A 15,156-nucleotide genomic window follows, 5' to 3' on the forward strand; every position below is an offset into this window, starting at 1 on the left:
CTTGGTAGGCCAGTGCTGACCCATGACTTCAGGAGACCCTCACACATTTACAGGTAGGTCAGGCTTAGTCTCCTGTGGGGTCACTGCTCCTTTTCGCTGGGTCCTGGTGCACACAGGATTTTATTTGTGCCCTCCAAGGGTCTCTGTTTCCTCCAGTTCTATGGAAGCTGTGTAGTCAAATCTGTTGGCCTTCAAAGTCAGAATCCTTGGGGATTCTCAGTCCCTTTGCCAGATTTCCAGGCTGGGGAGCCTGATATGGCACCTAGAATGACACCAGTGTGAGAACTTCTTTGGTGGTGTTCTCCACTTTGTGAGTTGTACACCCAGTGGGTATAGGATTTGATTTTATCATAATTGTGCCCCTCCTACTGTTTCATTGTGGCTTCTTCATTTTCCCTGGATGTGGGGTATCTTCTTCTGATGGGTTTCAGTGTCTTCATGTTGATGGTTGCTCACCAGCCAGCTGCGATTCTGGTGCTCTGCCTGGGGAAGATACGTGCATGTCCTTTTACTACTCTACCATCTCAAACAAGTCTTGGCTCATTTTGTTGATGGATGTACTTGCTGTTCCTTTAAGGTTGGCCGTTTTCTCAAAGTTCTCCCCACTGTAGGTAAAAAATGTGACACGTGCCTTTGTTTTGTTACTTTACTTTTAGATTATTATATTATAAGCTATGAGCAACAGCTTATTGTAAAGAACTGTTTTGGCCTCAGAAATAGACTTCTAGAGCTGTTAAATACAATACTTAAGATGCTTTTCAGGCCTGATACATTGTACTTATTTCAGTTCAAGCTATTTTGTAAAAAAAAAATATGAATTTCTTTCTGGATGTTACCTATTATAAGAGTTGTACATGTTTACAGTACCATCAACAACACATATGAACCAGTTTACTGTACCATCACTGCTCTAGTTTTATTATATACAAGTATTAGATTTGTTAAGTGGAACTCCAGGTTATTTTACTTGTATATGTTTAATTACCAAGAATATAAGCAGTTTGTCAATGTTTTTATCACATTTTCTCTTTGTAATATGTTTTAAGAATTGCTCAAGTTTCTTAAAATTTACTGTAGAGAATGACATTTTGAATTGTTTGGTCATAAAATTTAGATCAGTGTGTCTTTTTAGGAGAGAGCAAAGTTAATTAGCTGAGGTCATATCTTTGATACTGTGTACCCTTTATTTTAGCTTATCACTGCAAAAGTTTGCTTTTACTATGGTACTTACTGACTACAAGGATTGTGTAGTTCGTAAGTAAAAATTACTTGCATTTATGTGCATCGCCTCATTTAGTTTTTTACATTAGGCAACAGCAGAGGGAAACAATGATCAGGATTTCTAAGTGGGTGTAAAATCTTTCAGTTTGTTCCCAAAACACTGATGTCTGGAATTTGAAGATTTGAAATAGAGATTTTTTTAGATCAGTATGCCATAGTATGATGGTCTCCTTGCTGGAATCAATTTTTAGTAGTTACTTACTCTTTATTTTCTAAATCCAAAATAAATACGTTAAGTATATTGTTTTAAGTCCATTCAGTCATGTCTGACTCTTTGCAATCCTGTGGGGTGTAGCCTGCCAGCCTCTTCTGTCCATGAAATTCTCCAGGCAAGAATACTAGAGAGGGTAGTTATTCCTTTCTTGAGAGGATCTTCCCAACACAGGGATTGAACCCAGGTCTCCTGTATTGCAGGCAGATTCTTTACCATCTTAGCCACTAGGGAAGCTTCTTAAGTATTTTAAGTTTTAACAACTTTTTTTGTCTATGTCCTGTGGCTTGCAATATCATAGTTCCCTGACCAGGGATTGAACTTGGGCATTGAGTCCTCACCACCACACCACCAGGGAATTCCCAAATGATGTTGTCTTAAATTTTCTATAAATGAGCTATCAACTAAAACATAGATACTTGGGTGTATAGAAAACTCAAAAATTTGATGTTTGAAGCATTGTAGTTATCATTATAATTAACATGATTAATGACAACCTCCACCCATACTCCACTGAACTTGCTTATAGCAAGAAAGTGATAAAGTTGATGCAAACTTTTCATTTTTTAAGTTCTGAGCAGTTTCATTGCATATTTTAACTATTATTTAAGGATACCTTTCTAAATTTGTACAAGGTAAAAATAACTTTGACTCCAAGATGGCAGAGTAGAAGGATGTGCACTTATCTTCTGCAAGAACTCCAAAATTACAACTTGCTGCCAAACAACCGTCAACAGGAGGATGTTGGATCCCACCAAAAAAGATACCTCACATCCAAGGACAAAGAAGAAGCCCCAGCAAGACCATAGCAAGGGTGAAATTGCATTTAGTATCAAACACCGTACCTGCCTGAATTCAAGCCTTGTGCACACCAGGACCCAGAGACCCCATAGAGTCTGAGCCAGAACTGTGTTTGAATGTCTCCTGCAGAGGTACAGGTCAGCAGTCAACTGCTGCAGGGGCAGGGCTCTGGGTGCAGTAGACCTGGGTATGGCATAAGCCCTCGTGGAGGAGGTTGTCATTAACCCCACTATAGAGCTACCAGAACTTACACAGGACTGGAGAAACAGACTCTTGGAGGGCACAAACAAAACCTGTGTGCACCAGGATCCAGGAGAAAGGAGCAATGACCCCACAAGAGATCGACCCAGACTTGCCCTTGAGCGTCCAGTAGTCTCTGGTGGAGGCATAGGTCGGCAGTGGCCTGGTGCAGGTTTGGGGGCACTGAGTGCAGCAGTGCATACATGGGGCCTTTTGAAGGACGTCACCATTGTCTTCATTACCTCCACCATAGTTTGGCCTTAAGTCAAACAACAGGGAGGGAACACAGCCCTGACCATCAGCAGAAAATTGGATTAAAGATTTACAGAGCACGGCCCCACCCATCAGAAGAAGACCCAGTATCTCCCCTGTCAGTCTGTCCCATCAGGAAGCTTCCATAAGCCTCTTATCCTTCTCCATCAGAGGGCAGACAGAATGAAAAACACAATCACAGAAAACTAATCAGTCTGATCACGTGGACCACAGCCTTGACTAACTCAGTGAAACTATGAGCCATGCCATGTAGGGCCACGAAGACTGACGGGTCATGGTGGAGAGGTCTGACAAAACGTGGTCCACTGGAGAAGGGAATGGCAAACCACTGCAGTATTCTTGCCTTGAGAACCCCATGAACAGTATGAAAAGACAAAAAGATAGGACACTGAAAGATGAACTCCCCAGGTCGGCAGGTGCCCAGTACGCTACTGGAGATCAGTGGAGAAATGACTCCAGAAAGAAGAGACAAAGCCAAAGCAAATAACAATACCCAGCTGTGGATGTAAATGGTGATAGAAGCAAGGTCTGATCCTGTAAAGAGCAGTATTGCATAGGAACCTGGAATGTCAGGTCCATGAATCAAGGCAAATTGGAAGTGGTTAAACATGAGATGACAAGAGTGAACATCGACATTTTAGGAATCATCGAACTAAAATCACCTGGACTGGGTGAATGTAACTCGGATGGCCATTATATCTACTATTGTGGGCAAGAATCCCTTAGAAGAAACGGTGCAGCCATCATAGTCAACAGAAGACTCCACAATACAGTACTTGGATGCCATCTCAAAAACGACAGAGTGATCTCTATTCGTTACCAGGGCAAACCATTCAATATCACAGTAATCCAAGTCTGTGCCCTGACCAAAAATGCTGAAGAAGCTGAAGTTGAACGGTTCTATGAAGACCTACAAGACCTTCTAGAACTAAGAATCATAAAGGATGTCCTTTTTATTATAGGGGACTGGAATGCAAAAGTAGGAAGTCAAGAAACACCTGGAGTAACAGGCAAATTTGGCTTTGGAGTACAGAATGAGCAGGACAAAGGCTAATAGAGTTTTGCCAAGAGAACACAGTGGTCATAGCAAACACCCTCTCCAACAACACAGGAGAAGACTCTACACGTGGACATCACCAGATGATCAACACTGAAATCAGACTGATTATATATTCTTTGCAGCCAAAGATGGAGAAGCTCTATACAGTCAGCAAAAACAAGACTGAGAGCTGACTGTGGCTCAGATCATGAACTTCTTATTGCCAAATTCTGACTTAAATTGAAGAAAGTAGGGAAAACTGCTAGACCATTCAGGTATGACCTAAATCAAATCCCTAACAATTATACAGTGGAAGTGACAAATAGATTTAAGGGACTAGATCTCATAGAGTGCCTAATGAACTATGGACAGAGGTTCATAACATTGTATGGGAGAGGGGAGCAAGACCATTCCCAAGAAAAAGAAATGCAGAAAAGCAAAATGGCTCTCTGAAGAGGCCTTACAAATAGCTGTGAAAAGAAGAGATGCAAAAAGCAAAGGAGAAAAGGAAAGATCTACCCATTTGAATGCTGAGTGCCAAAGGATAGCAAGAAGAGATTAGAAAGCCTTGCTCAGTGATCAGTGCAAAGAAATAGAGGAAAACAATAGAATGGGAAAGACTAGAGATCTCTTCAAGAAAGTTAGAGACACCAAGGGAACATTTCATGCAACTGCTGCTGCTTCTGCTAAGTTGCTTTTATGCAAAGATGGGCTCAATAAAGGATGGAAATGGTATGGACCTAGAGAGCAGAAGATATTAAGAAGTGGTGGCAAGAATACACAGAAGAACTGTACAAAAAAGATCCTCATGACCCGGATAATCACGATGGTGTGATCACTCACCTAGAGCCAGACATCCTGGAATGTGAAGTTAAATGGGCCTTATGAACAAAGGCCTATGAACAAAGCCAGTGGAGGTGATGGAGTTCCAGTTGAGCTATTTCAAATCCTAAAAGATGATGCTTTGATGATGCTGCACTCAATATGCCAGCAAATTTGGAAAACTCAGCAGTGGCCACAGGACTGGAAGAGGTCAGTTTTCATTTCAATCCTAAAGAAAGGCAATGCCAAAGAATGCTCCAACTACCACACACTTGGACTCATCTCACACACTAGTAGTATAGTAATGCTCAAAATTCTTCAAGGCAGGCTTCAACAATACATGAACCATGAACTTCCAGATGTTCAAGCTGGATGTAGAAAAGGCAGAGGAGCCAGAGATCAAATTGCCAACATCCGCTGGATCATTGAAAATACAAGAGGGTTCCAGAAAAACATCTATTTCTGCTTTATTGACTATGCCAAAGCCTTGGACTGTGTGGATCACAATAAACTGTGGAAAATCCTTCAAGAGATAGGAATACCAGACCACCTGATCTCCCTCTTGAGAAATCTGCATGCAGGTCAGGAAGCAATGTTAGAACTGGACATGGAACAACAGACTGGTTCCAAACAGGGTAAGGAGTACGTCAAGACTGTATATTGTCACTGTGCTTGCTTAACTTATATGCAGAGTGTATCATGTAAAATGCCGGGCTGGATGAAACACAAGCTGGAAACAAGATTGCCAGGAGAAATATCAATAACCTCAGATAGGCAGGTGACACCACCCTCATGGCAGAAAGTGAAGAGGAACTAAAGAACTTTGTGATGAACGTGAAAGAGGAGGGTGGAAAAGCTGGCTTAAAACTCAAAATTCAAAAAATGACAACCATAGCATCCGGTCTCATCACTTCATGGCAAACAGATGTGAAACAGTGGAAACAGTGACAGACTATTTTCTTATGGTCCAAAAATCACTGCATTTGGTGACTGCAGCCATGAAATTAAAAGACGCTTGCTCCTGGAAGAAAAGTTGTGACCAACGTAGACAGCATATTAAAATGCAGAGACATTACTTTATAGACAAAGGTCTGTCTAGTCAAAGCTATAGTTTTTCTAGTAGTCCTTCGTAGATACAGGAATTGGACCATAAAGAAGGGTGAGGGCCTAAGAATTGATGCTTTTGAACTGTGGTGTTGGAGAGGACTCTTGAAAGTCCTTTGGACAGCACGGAGATCAAACCAGTCAATCCTAAAGGAAATTGGTCCTGAATATTCATTTGAAGGAATGATGCTGAAGCTGAAGCTCAATACTTTGGCTCCTTGATGCCAAGAGCTGACTCATTAGAAATGACCCTGATGCTGGGAAAGATTGAAGGCAGGAGGGGAGGACAGAGGATGAGATGGTTGGTGGCATCGCTGACTCAATGGACATGAGTTTGAGCAAGCTCTAGGAATTGTTGAAGGATAGGAAAGCCTGGCGTGCTGCAGTCCATGGGGTTGCAAAGAGTAGACACGGCTGAACAATAATAACAACCCACCTATCTCTAGGAAATTATAGTTCCTTGCTTTTCTAAATATAATCTGTCACGTCATTTGTCTGTTCTATACTATAGGGAGCTTATCCGTACATAGTATTACATTCATCTTGAAAGTGCAAGTTAGATGGCTATTTTATTTTATGAATGAGGGAATAAGTTGAGAATTAGCAGGTGGTGGAACTGAGATACGAATTTAGTTATGTTTTGTTGACTAGGTTTCTTGAATTTGAGGATTTTGTAATAGCGTAACTGAGAATATTCATTTATTCATTCAGCAAATACTTACTGAGAGTCTTCATGTGTTGGTCATTCTTTAATAGATCTGGATATTTCAGAGAACAAATTTGTTCAGCTGCCCCCTTCCCAGTTGCTCTTCTTCTGGAGCTATATGCTTGTGAGAGGAGGATAATAACCTGCTCTTTGATACAGCTGCAGACTCATAATGACTTGTCTGCCAAGGAGTTTCAGAACTAAGAAGCATTTAATGTGTCTTGGCATGGGAGGAGATATGTAACGTTACCTTACTTTGAGGGTTCTCTGTAACCTCAAAAAGTAGGATAATTGCCAGTTCTTGCCTAGAGCTGTGAACCTGGGGCCTCACTAGTGAACAGGTGTTCTTTCAGCCTGCCTTGGAGTTGTCTTTGGGCTTCAGATACTGTGTCAGTTTTGATAGGAAGACTAGTGGGCTTACACTATAGTTGTATTCATAGTTGAGATATATTATGGTGACTTAGTAAAGATGAACAGCTGATCATAAGGGGGAAAGAGTAGGTAGAGCTTGTTGAGATTCCCTGTGTTCTCTCCCTCACAGGTGAGGGTTCAGGGAGTGAACACACTTCCCCCAGCAGTGAAATTTGAGCAACCTGTGTGCAGAGTGTCTGTCCAGGGAAGTCTGCTGGAGACTACTCTGCACTCAAAAGTTTTTACTGGAGCATCTTCTTCCTAGCTATAGTACATTGTATAATTTCAGCACTGTGAGCCACCCTTATTAGTTAAAGAAAGGTGAGAATTTCTTTGCTGGGATAGCACCTTCAGGTCCACTGTGTTAACCTTCTTCTGCATAGTTAGACTGTGGATGGAGATAGCTGGGGTGAGTCTGGAGAAAGAGAATAAATCTTTACAATTGTCTTTCCTATCACGCTTTAAGAGTCATTGTTTTAAGGAAATAACCCTATGTTCAAACAAACATTTTAGGTAGGATGGTGTTTGTTGTAGCACTATTTTTAATAACAAAATATTAGAAACCATTTGAGTCATCAATAATAGGATGATTAAACATTAATGTACATCCTTTTAATGGAATGTTAGGTAGCCATGGAAATAATGTTCATGAAAACATAATAATGTGGCAGATTGTTTTTGTATGATTGGAAGAACATAGGGTAGAAAGCAGTAAGCAGTGTAGTGTCTTGGGCTTCCCAGGTGGTACAGTGGTGAAAGAATCTGCCTGAGGTGCAGGAGGCACAAGAGACATGGGTTTGATCGCTGGGTCAGGAAGATCCCCTGGAATAGGAAAAACCTACTCCAGTCCTCATGCCTGGAGAATATCACGGGCACAGGAGCCTGGCAGGCTGCAGTCCATGGGGGTCACAAAGAACCGAACGTGACTGAACAAGTGAGCTCAACTCCTTGCACAGAACGCTGCGGTTTAGGAAGACGGTAAGCGCTGTGCTCCCTAGTGTGTAATGTCCTAGACCCCCAGGTTTTGCTTGAACTTAGAGCATCATCTATTTAAGAAGGAAACAATGAAAGAAAAAAGGGAAAAAGGGAGAGAGAGTAAGAAAGAACAGGAAAATATAAAATAACAGCAAGTAGTGTAGGGTCTTGACAGTAGTAGTGGGTGCCAAGTAACTTTCTTTCTTTTTTGTTTTAACTATTTATTTTTGGCTGTGCTCCGTCTTGTTGCTGTGTGTAGGCTTTCTCTCGTTGCAGACAGCAGGGGATACTCCTTAGTTTTGGTGCCTGGGCCTCTCATTGCCCTGGCTTCTCCCACGGAGTACAGGCTCTGGGGCTCAAGGGCCTCAGTAGCTGTGGCACACAGGCTTGGTTGCCCTGGGGGCATGTGGGATCTTCCCAGACCGGGATTCGAACCTGCCTCCCCTGCATTGGCAGGTGGACTCCTGACCACTGAACCCCCAGGGAAGCCCCAGATAACTTTCTGATTCTTAAATTTGCAGATGCCCTTAAAACCCAAATGTCTTTAGAAACATGTGGGAAAATATAAAAGTTACCTTTTCATTATGAGAAAAATCTAATTTATTGAAGTAGAGTGAATGTTGCAGTGAACCTTAATGTACCCATTAGGCAGCTTCAATACTCATCAATTTTAGCATAAAAGTTGAAGTTAAGTTTGTAAAGAAATTCAAATTTTATTAAAATATATACATGCATTGTATTATTATGGTAGACTGATGTAATTTTAGAGAATATTCCTTCTTACATATGCAGTCACGTGCTGTCTCTGCATGCACTCTTTCTCACTCATACCCTTACCCCCTCCTTTTGGATTGTTCTCTTTGGAACACGGATGCTTAGTTGAGTGGATGTAACAAAAGGCATTAACCTCTTATTGTCTCAATCTCCTTATCTTTTAAAGAAGTATATGGTAAAATAGCAAAATAGACTAGTATTAAGATTATATATATGTGTGTGTGTATAAATGGAAGCAGAGATTGATTTTTTTTTTTTAGCATGTATTTTTTAAAATTTATTTTAATTGGAGGCTGATTACTTTACAGTATTGTGGTGGTTTTTACCATACATTCACATGAATCAGCCATGGGTGTACATGTGTTCCCCATCCTGACCCTCCCTCCTCATCCCATCATCCCTCAGTGTCATCCCAGTGCACCAGCCCTGAGCACCCTGTCTCATGCATTGAACCTGGACTGGCGATCTGTTTCACATGTGATAATATATATGTTTCAGTGCTATTCAGAGATTGATTTTTAAAGTAAATTATTTTAAGCTAGAGGGACAGGAGTTAGTTATGTTATTAATACATGGAAGAAATTAGGCATTGAAGTATATGCCATTCTACCTACCAGGAACTTCCAACTTACGGGGGAAAGCTAGAAGAGAGCTTATATACATTATACATGGCGGTGTTTGCTGAGCACTTGTGTTTTAGCATACATAGATGTTTACATTATTGACTACTTAGGGTCAGGTATAGTTCAGAACTCTTCATACTAACTTGTTTTACTTTAGCAACTACAAGGTATATACTTATATTATCACCATTTTATACATAAAGAAGCTAAAACATGGAGAGAGAAAGGAACTTGGCTTCCTGTGTGTGTGTACAGCTTATCTGTCTCTGTGTATGTTTTATTTTTGATGAAAGAAAAATTAACTCAGACTTTTTTTAATTTATAAGAATAAAATTGAAATAAAATTATTCTTATGCTCCAAGGTCATGACCATATAGAAGCTGAAACAAAAACTCTATGCCTTACTTCTGGGGCACAGTACATGTATTATATTAAAAGTTGGTCTTGGGTTGTCTGAATCCTTTGCTGGAAAGGTTATAAATTAAAGTGTTTAATATCTCACCCCTTATCTTTAAGGCATTTTAATCTGACTTGGAGTGATTCTAGATGAGATCTGTTTTCTCTTTATCACAGGGTTATGTTACTGAATGTATATCAATAGAATAGATTGAGGAATTTGGCTTTGCATGCTTACTTCTTTCAGTCATTGTAGGTGAAATATTTATGTGCATATATACAATACACAAATATTTGTGTAGAGAGATAGGATGGAGATATATATGATTCAGAAATAGTTTAGTGAAACAGAATTGAATTAAGTACAGAAATACATCCATGTTAATATTGGAACGTGATACATGACTAAAGAGGTATTTCAAATCAGTGAGGAAATGTTGAATTTGTGAGAAATTATATTTATTAGCTGTTGAAAAAAATTCTAGATATATACAGTTAAATTTTAAATGGATTAAATGTCCAAATATTAATATTTTAAATCATTATAAAAATGTAGGTGATATTTGGATTCCTGGGAGAGAAAGTTTATTAGGAAATAAATTGGGCTACTCTTGTGATAGCTCACTTAACATGTTTATTTAACTGCCAAAAAATTAGAATATTTGATTTTAAATAGAGGATCCAGACAGTGGAATAAATGATAGAATGCAGTGTATTCACATAGATACAAAAATAGTAAGTATATCCATTAAATACATGATACAAAATACTGTATATGAAAATAGGTATGTTCTGTTTATTAACCATGCTAGAGTGGATGTTTATTTATTTATTTAGAGTGGATGTTTAAAGATGAGTCAAAAGTAATTCTAGAATGTTCAACAGTGTAAACTTGTTGAATTCTTTTTGTTTCCTGTACTTTCAAATGCATTTTAAAAACGAATGAAAAGGAATGATTTAAATGGAATATTTTATCTTGTTGAAAAATTTTCTAACTTTATTATATTTCTATTTTTAATCTACAGTTCTCTGCCTTATTAGGCATAATGTGAAAAGTATTAATTCAAGAAAGACTTTACTATTCTGTATAAATCAGTTTATCATATGTAATGTGAAAAGTAACAAAATCTAGAATAAATTAAAATATTTTCAGAGTAAAGGAAGTTTTGAATTAAAAAAAATGTGAAGTAATAGCTGAGTAGCAGTTGACTCTAATATTAAAAGTGTCTTATTGAACAAACTCATTTCTTTTACTTTTTGTTAACTGGTGTTCTGGTTTTAACCTTTTGAAAACATGCTTTCTAGATTTTTTTTTTTGGACCATCTGCTAAGGAAGATGAAGAGTTCAGATAATTAAAAAATGGCATAATGAAAAATTGATTCCTTGTCTAAAAATAGGTGCTAAATAAAGTAATGTTGACCAACCAGAACTGCTAATATGTCCAAATATAGGTATCCTGTTTCAGAATGACCACCTTGGGAGACCATATTTTTATAATTAACATTTTATTGAGTGAGTTTGGGAATGTATGTATGAAAGAGAGGGATAGAGAGAGAAAACGTACTAGATGGGACCATGACAGACTCTAGTGGGTCAGATTGTGGTTTTATTTATGGAGAGTTGTTCTTCATAAAATAGGATGTGGTTGAGCTCTAATTTGAGTAGTGACATCTCTTGTTATATGCTTTATGTGAAGTTTTGGGTTTATGATAGATTGTGGGGAGCAGTTCAGTAAGCATAGTAGCATAGCTAGGAGATAGGTGGTTGTATTTTGGGATGGGGTTTTCTTTTATGGATGGTATGGTCTTTATAGTGTCTTCTGTAATTTTTTCTTTTTCAAAAATATAAACATTTATTGTATATTGAACAATTTAATGGATCATGGTAAAATTACCTATTCTTAAGAAAAATCTCACTTCTTATAAATAAGAATCCAAATTTTGGATGTATCAGAAATGACAGTTTGATGTCATAAATGATTAAAACTTTTGAAATGTGTTAGCTTTAACAGGCGGAGAAGGCAATGAATGGCACCCCACTCCAGTACTCTTGCCTGGAAAATCCCATGGACAGAGGAGACTGGTAGGCTGCAGTCCATGGTGGTCGCTAAGAATCGGACACGACTCAGCGACTTCGCTTTCACTTTTCACTTTCATGCATTGGAGAAGGAAATGGCAACCCACTCCAGTGTTCTTGCCTGGAGAATCCCAGGGACGGCGGAGCCTGGTGGGCTGCCGTCTGTGGGGTCACACAGAGTTGGATACAACTGAAGTGACTTAGCAGCAGCAGCATCTATAACAGGAGTCAGCAAATGACCTGACTCTTGATTAAAAAAATAATCAAAAGACATTTTGTGACATGTGAAATTCAAAGTTTAGTACCTATGAATAAAGTTTTATTGAAACAACAACTGCTTTTGCTTTATAATGGCAAAGCTGAGTAGTTGTGACAGAGATCCTGTATGGCATTCTCTTTACTTCCTACTGCTTTGGTTCACTACAAATTTCAGTGCTGCAGTTACAGTATTTTGAGTGCCATGTGTATTTCCAGTCTGTAATATTTAGTTTTTTTTAATAAAATTTTCAATATTTATATATGCATATACATCATGTAAGAACAAGAAAAATACAGAACAATGAACTCTGAGTGGTGTGCTTTTTAAGGCACGGTGGAGCATGTATTATTTTATTATTGAGATAGCAAAAAATTGTTCTTCTCTTTTGCAGTGACACTGTAGCTATGGTAGAAAAATAAAATATATATTGACATTATTAGACTAAGCATACATCACAGTATTCTTAGCTTTCAAATTTTTAAAGTAACAGTCCATTTAAAATGGAACATTTCATTACAGTGTCACTTCATAAAAAGTTGAAAATGAGGCTGCCACCAAAATAAGTTTCTGAGCAACTCATTCGTTAGCCAAGCAAAGAAAGCTGTTTACTGATGGTGAGTTAATTAAATTGTGTTTGATTGCAGCAGTCAAAGCAATGTGTCCAGAGAAAATAAATCTGTTTTAGACTATTAGCTTTTTGGCAAGAACAGTTGATTTAAAAGTTGAGGACATTTGAAGCAATATCAATAGTCAGTTTAAAAACAAGGAGAAAGATTTAGAGTGGTTTTCCTGTCTCTTGATGAATCCACAGATTGTATTGATGTTATTCAGTTGTTGATTTGAGGCATCAATACCAAGTTTGAAGTGGCAGAAAAATTAGTTTCTGTGAATAATCTGTGTAGAACAACTTCAGGTAAAAATATTTTCAAAGTTGAGAAAACACTAAGTACAATCTGAAGTGGAATCTGGTAAGATGTGCTACAACTGATAATGGTAAAAATACATGTGGAAGAGAAAAAGGCTTTAGTTAGACACATTTACAAAGCTTGTAGAAATGTGAGGTGTTCAGAGCCTACTGTTATTCATTGTACAATTCATCAGCAGGTACTTTGCTGAAAATATGTGAATTTATTACGTGTTACAGAATCAGTATTGTCAACAGTGAACTCGATTTGTTCTCATGGACTTAACTTGCACCAGCTGTGCACATTTTTGTTAGACGCTGAATATCCTGACTGGCTTAGCAGTGGTAACATTTTATTGCAGTTCTTTGATTTTAGGACTGAGTTTGAGATTTTTCTGAACAAAGAGGACAGCCCTCAATCACTATTATCAAATACTGATTGGTTTTGGAAACTAACTTTTTCTATGGAGTTGAAAATATTTTAAAATGAATTTAATGTAAAATTACAAGGCATAAGAGCATTCATTTGTGAATTTAGCTGCAGTGAAGTCTTTGAGTGGTAACTGATGTTTGAATTACAAGTAACATCAAGATGCTTTATACAGTTCTCATCCTGTCAAAATGAGATCTTCATTCCCACATGAATTTGCTTGAATATATTTTCCAACCTCAAACTACAGTTCCAGCAGCATTTTTTCAGACACTGATGCAAGTGCAAAGAATGTTTCCATAATTCAGAATCAATTTAATTGTGCACCTGAGGAACTTCCATCTAACCTTCAATTGGAAGTGATTAATCTGCACTGTAATGACATACCAAAAGGCAAATATCACAAGAATAATCTAATAGACTTCTCTAACTGCCTTTGAAATAATGAATATGCTCAATTAAAATCATGTCCTTCCGGGTTAATATCAGCATACGGCAGTACTTATTTTTCAGAAAAGATTTTTTTTTTCAAAGATAAATCCATAAAATCTGATTATCATTATCAGAGGAGTACTTCTATTTTGATGATGGGAAACTTGAATTAGGTGGAATGTTCCTTCGCCCCTCCCCGCCTCCAAGTCCATTCCATTAACAGATGATCTATTATAAAATACTGTATACAGATATCATTATACCCTACATTTTATCATTAGAAAATATATAGGAGGCTTTTCTCTCTTGTTACATAAATCTCTTCATAATTTTACCCAGTGGCCTGCAAGGACCAAGATACCTTGTGATCAAGTTCTTTATAACAGTTGTGGTATCCCCTGTTCTATAGCAGTGCTTCTCAAACTTGGATGTACATAATTTTTTGAGGATCTTGTTAAAATACGGATTCTGATTTGGTAGGTCTGGGGTGGAACCCAAGGTTTTGCGTTTCTTATGCATCTGAGGTGATGACAGGTGTTGGTATCAATGGACTACATTTTGAGAAGGAAAGCTCTAGTAGTCAAGTTTGTTAGATTTTTAGACAGGTATTCTAATGTTTGTTAAGGATATGTTATGTGCCAGGAGTTATACCAGGGGCTTTCGGACATACTGACTCTTTAAAATGTCACAGAAACTTGTTAGAACGTATTAAGGACTGCAGTGAGGTTGGGAACTCGAGTAAGGGTTTTCTGTGTGTTTATTCACTCAGCCTTGTCCAACTCTTTGCAACCCCATGGACTGTAGCCCGCCAGGCTCCTTTGTCCATGGGGATTCTCCAGGCAAGAATACTGGAGTGTGTTGCCATGCCCTCTTTCAGGGGATCTTCCCAACCCAGGGATTGAGCCCAGGTCTCCCGCATGGCAGGTGGATTCTTTAATCAGGGAAGCCCAGTAAGGGTTTTCAATTAGAAACTAATTGTTTTGTTTTCTGTTGATTGTATAGCTTCCTCTAGCACCTCATGATGGAGAAGGCGATGGCACCCCACTCCAGTACTCTTGCTTGGAAAATCCCATGGATGGAGGGGACTGGTGGGCTGCGGTCCATGGGGTCGCTAAGAGTCAGACACAACTGGGCAACTTCACTTTCACTTTTCACTTTCATGCATTGGAGAAGGAAATGGCAATCCACTGCAGTGTTCTTGCCTGGAGAATCCCAGGGACGGTGGAGCCTTGTGGGCTGCCATATATGGGGTCGCACAGAGTCAGACACGACTGACGCAACTTAGCAGCAGCAGCAGCACCTCGTGAAGGAGAGAAGAAGCTATACATCTTAAGAAACAGAAACAGTGGGAAGCAAAGTACCATATTGGTGGCTGGTGCGATAGTAGGGACTGATGTC

At 38.7% G+C, this 15,156-nt stretch overlaps 1 protein-coding gene across 1 annotated transcript in view; it reads left to right on the forward strand.

Moving 5' to 3' along the window:
* TLK1 (tousled like kinase 1) overlaps nt 1-15,156 on the forward strand; it is a 175,501-nt gene that overhangs the window by 38,421 nt on the left and 121,924 nt on the right. The gene's annotated exons all lie outside the window — the stretch shown is intronic.

The sequence above is a fragment of the Capricornis sumatraensis genome, chromosome 3, assembly GCF_032405125.1.
Source record: "Capricornis sumatraensis isolate serow.1 chromosome 3, serow.2, whole genome shotgun sequence".
Taxonomy (NCBI): Eukaryota; Metazoa; Chordata; class Mammalia; order Artiodactyla; family Bovidae; genus Capricornis; species Capricornis sumatraensis.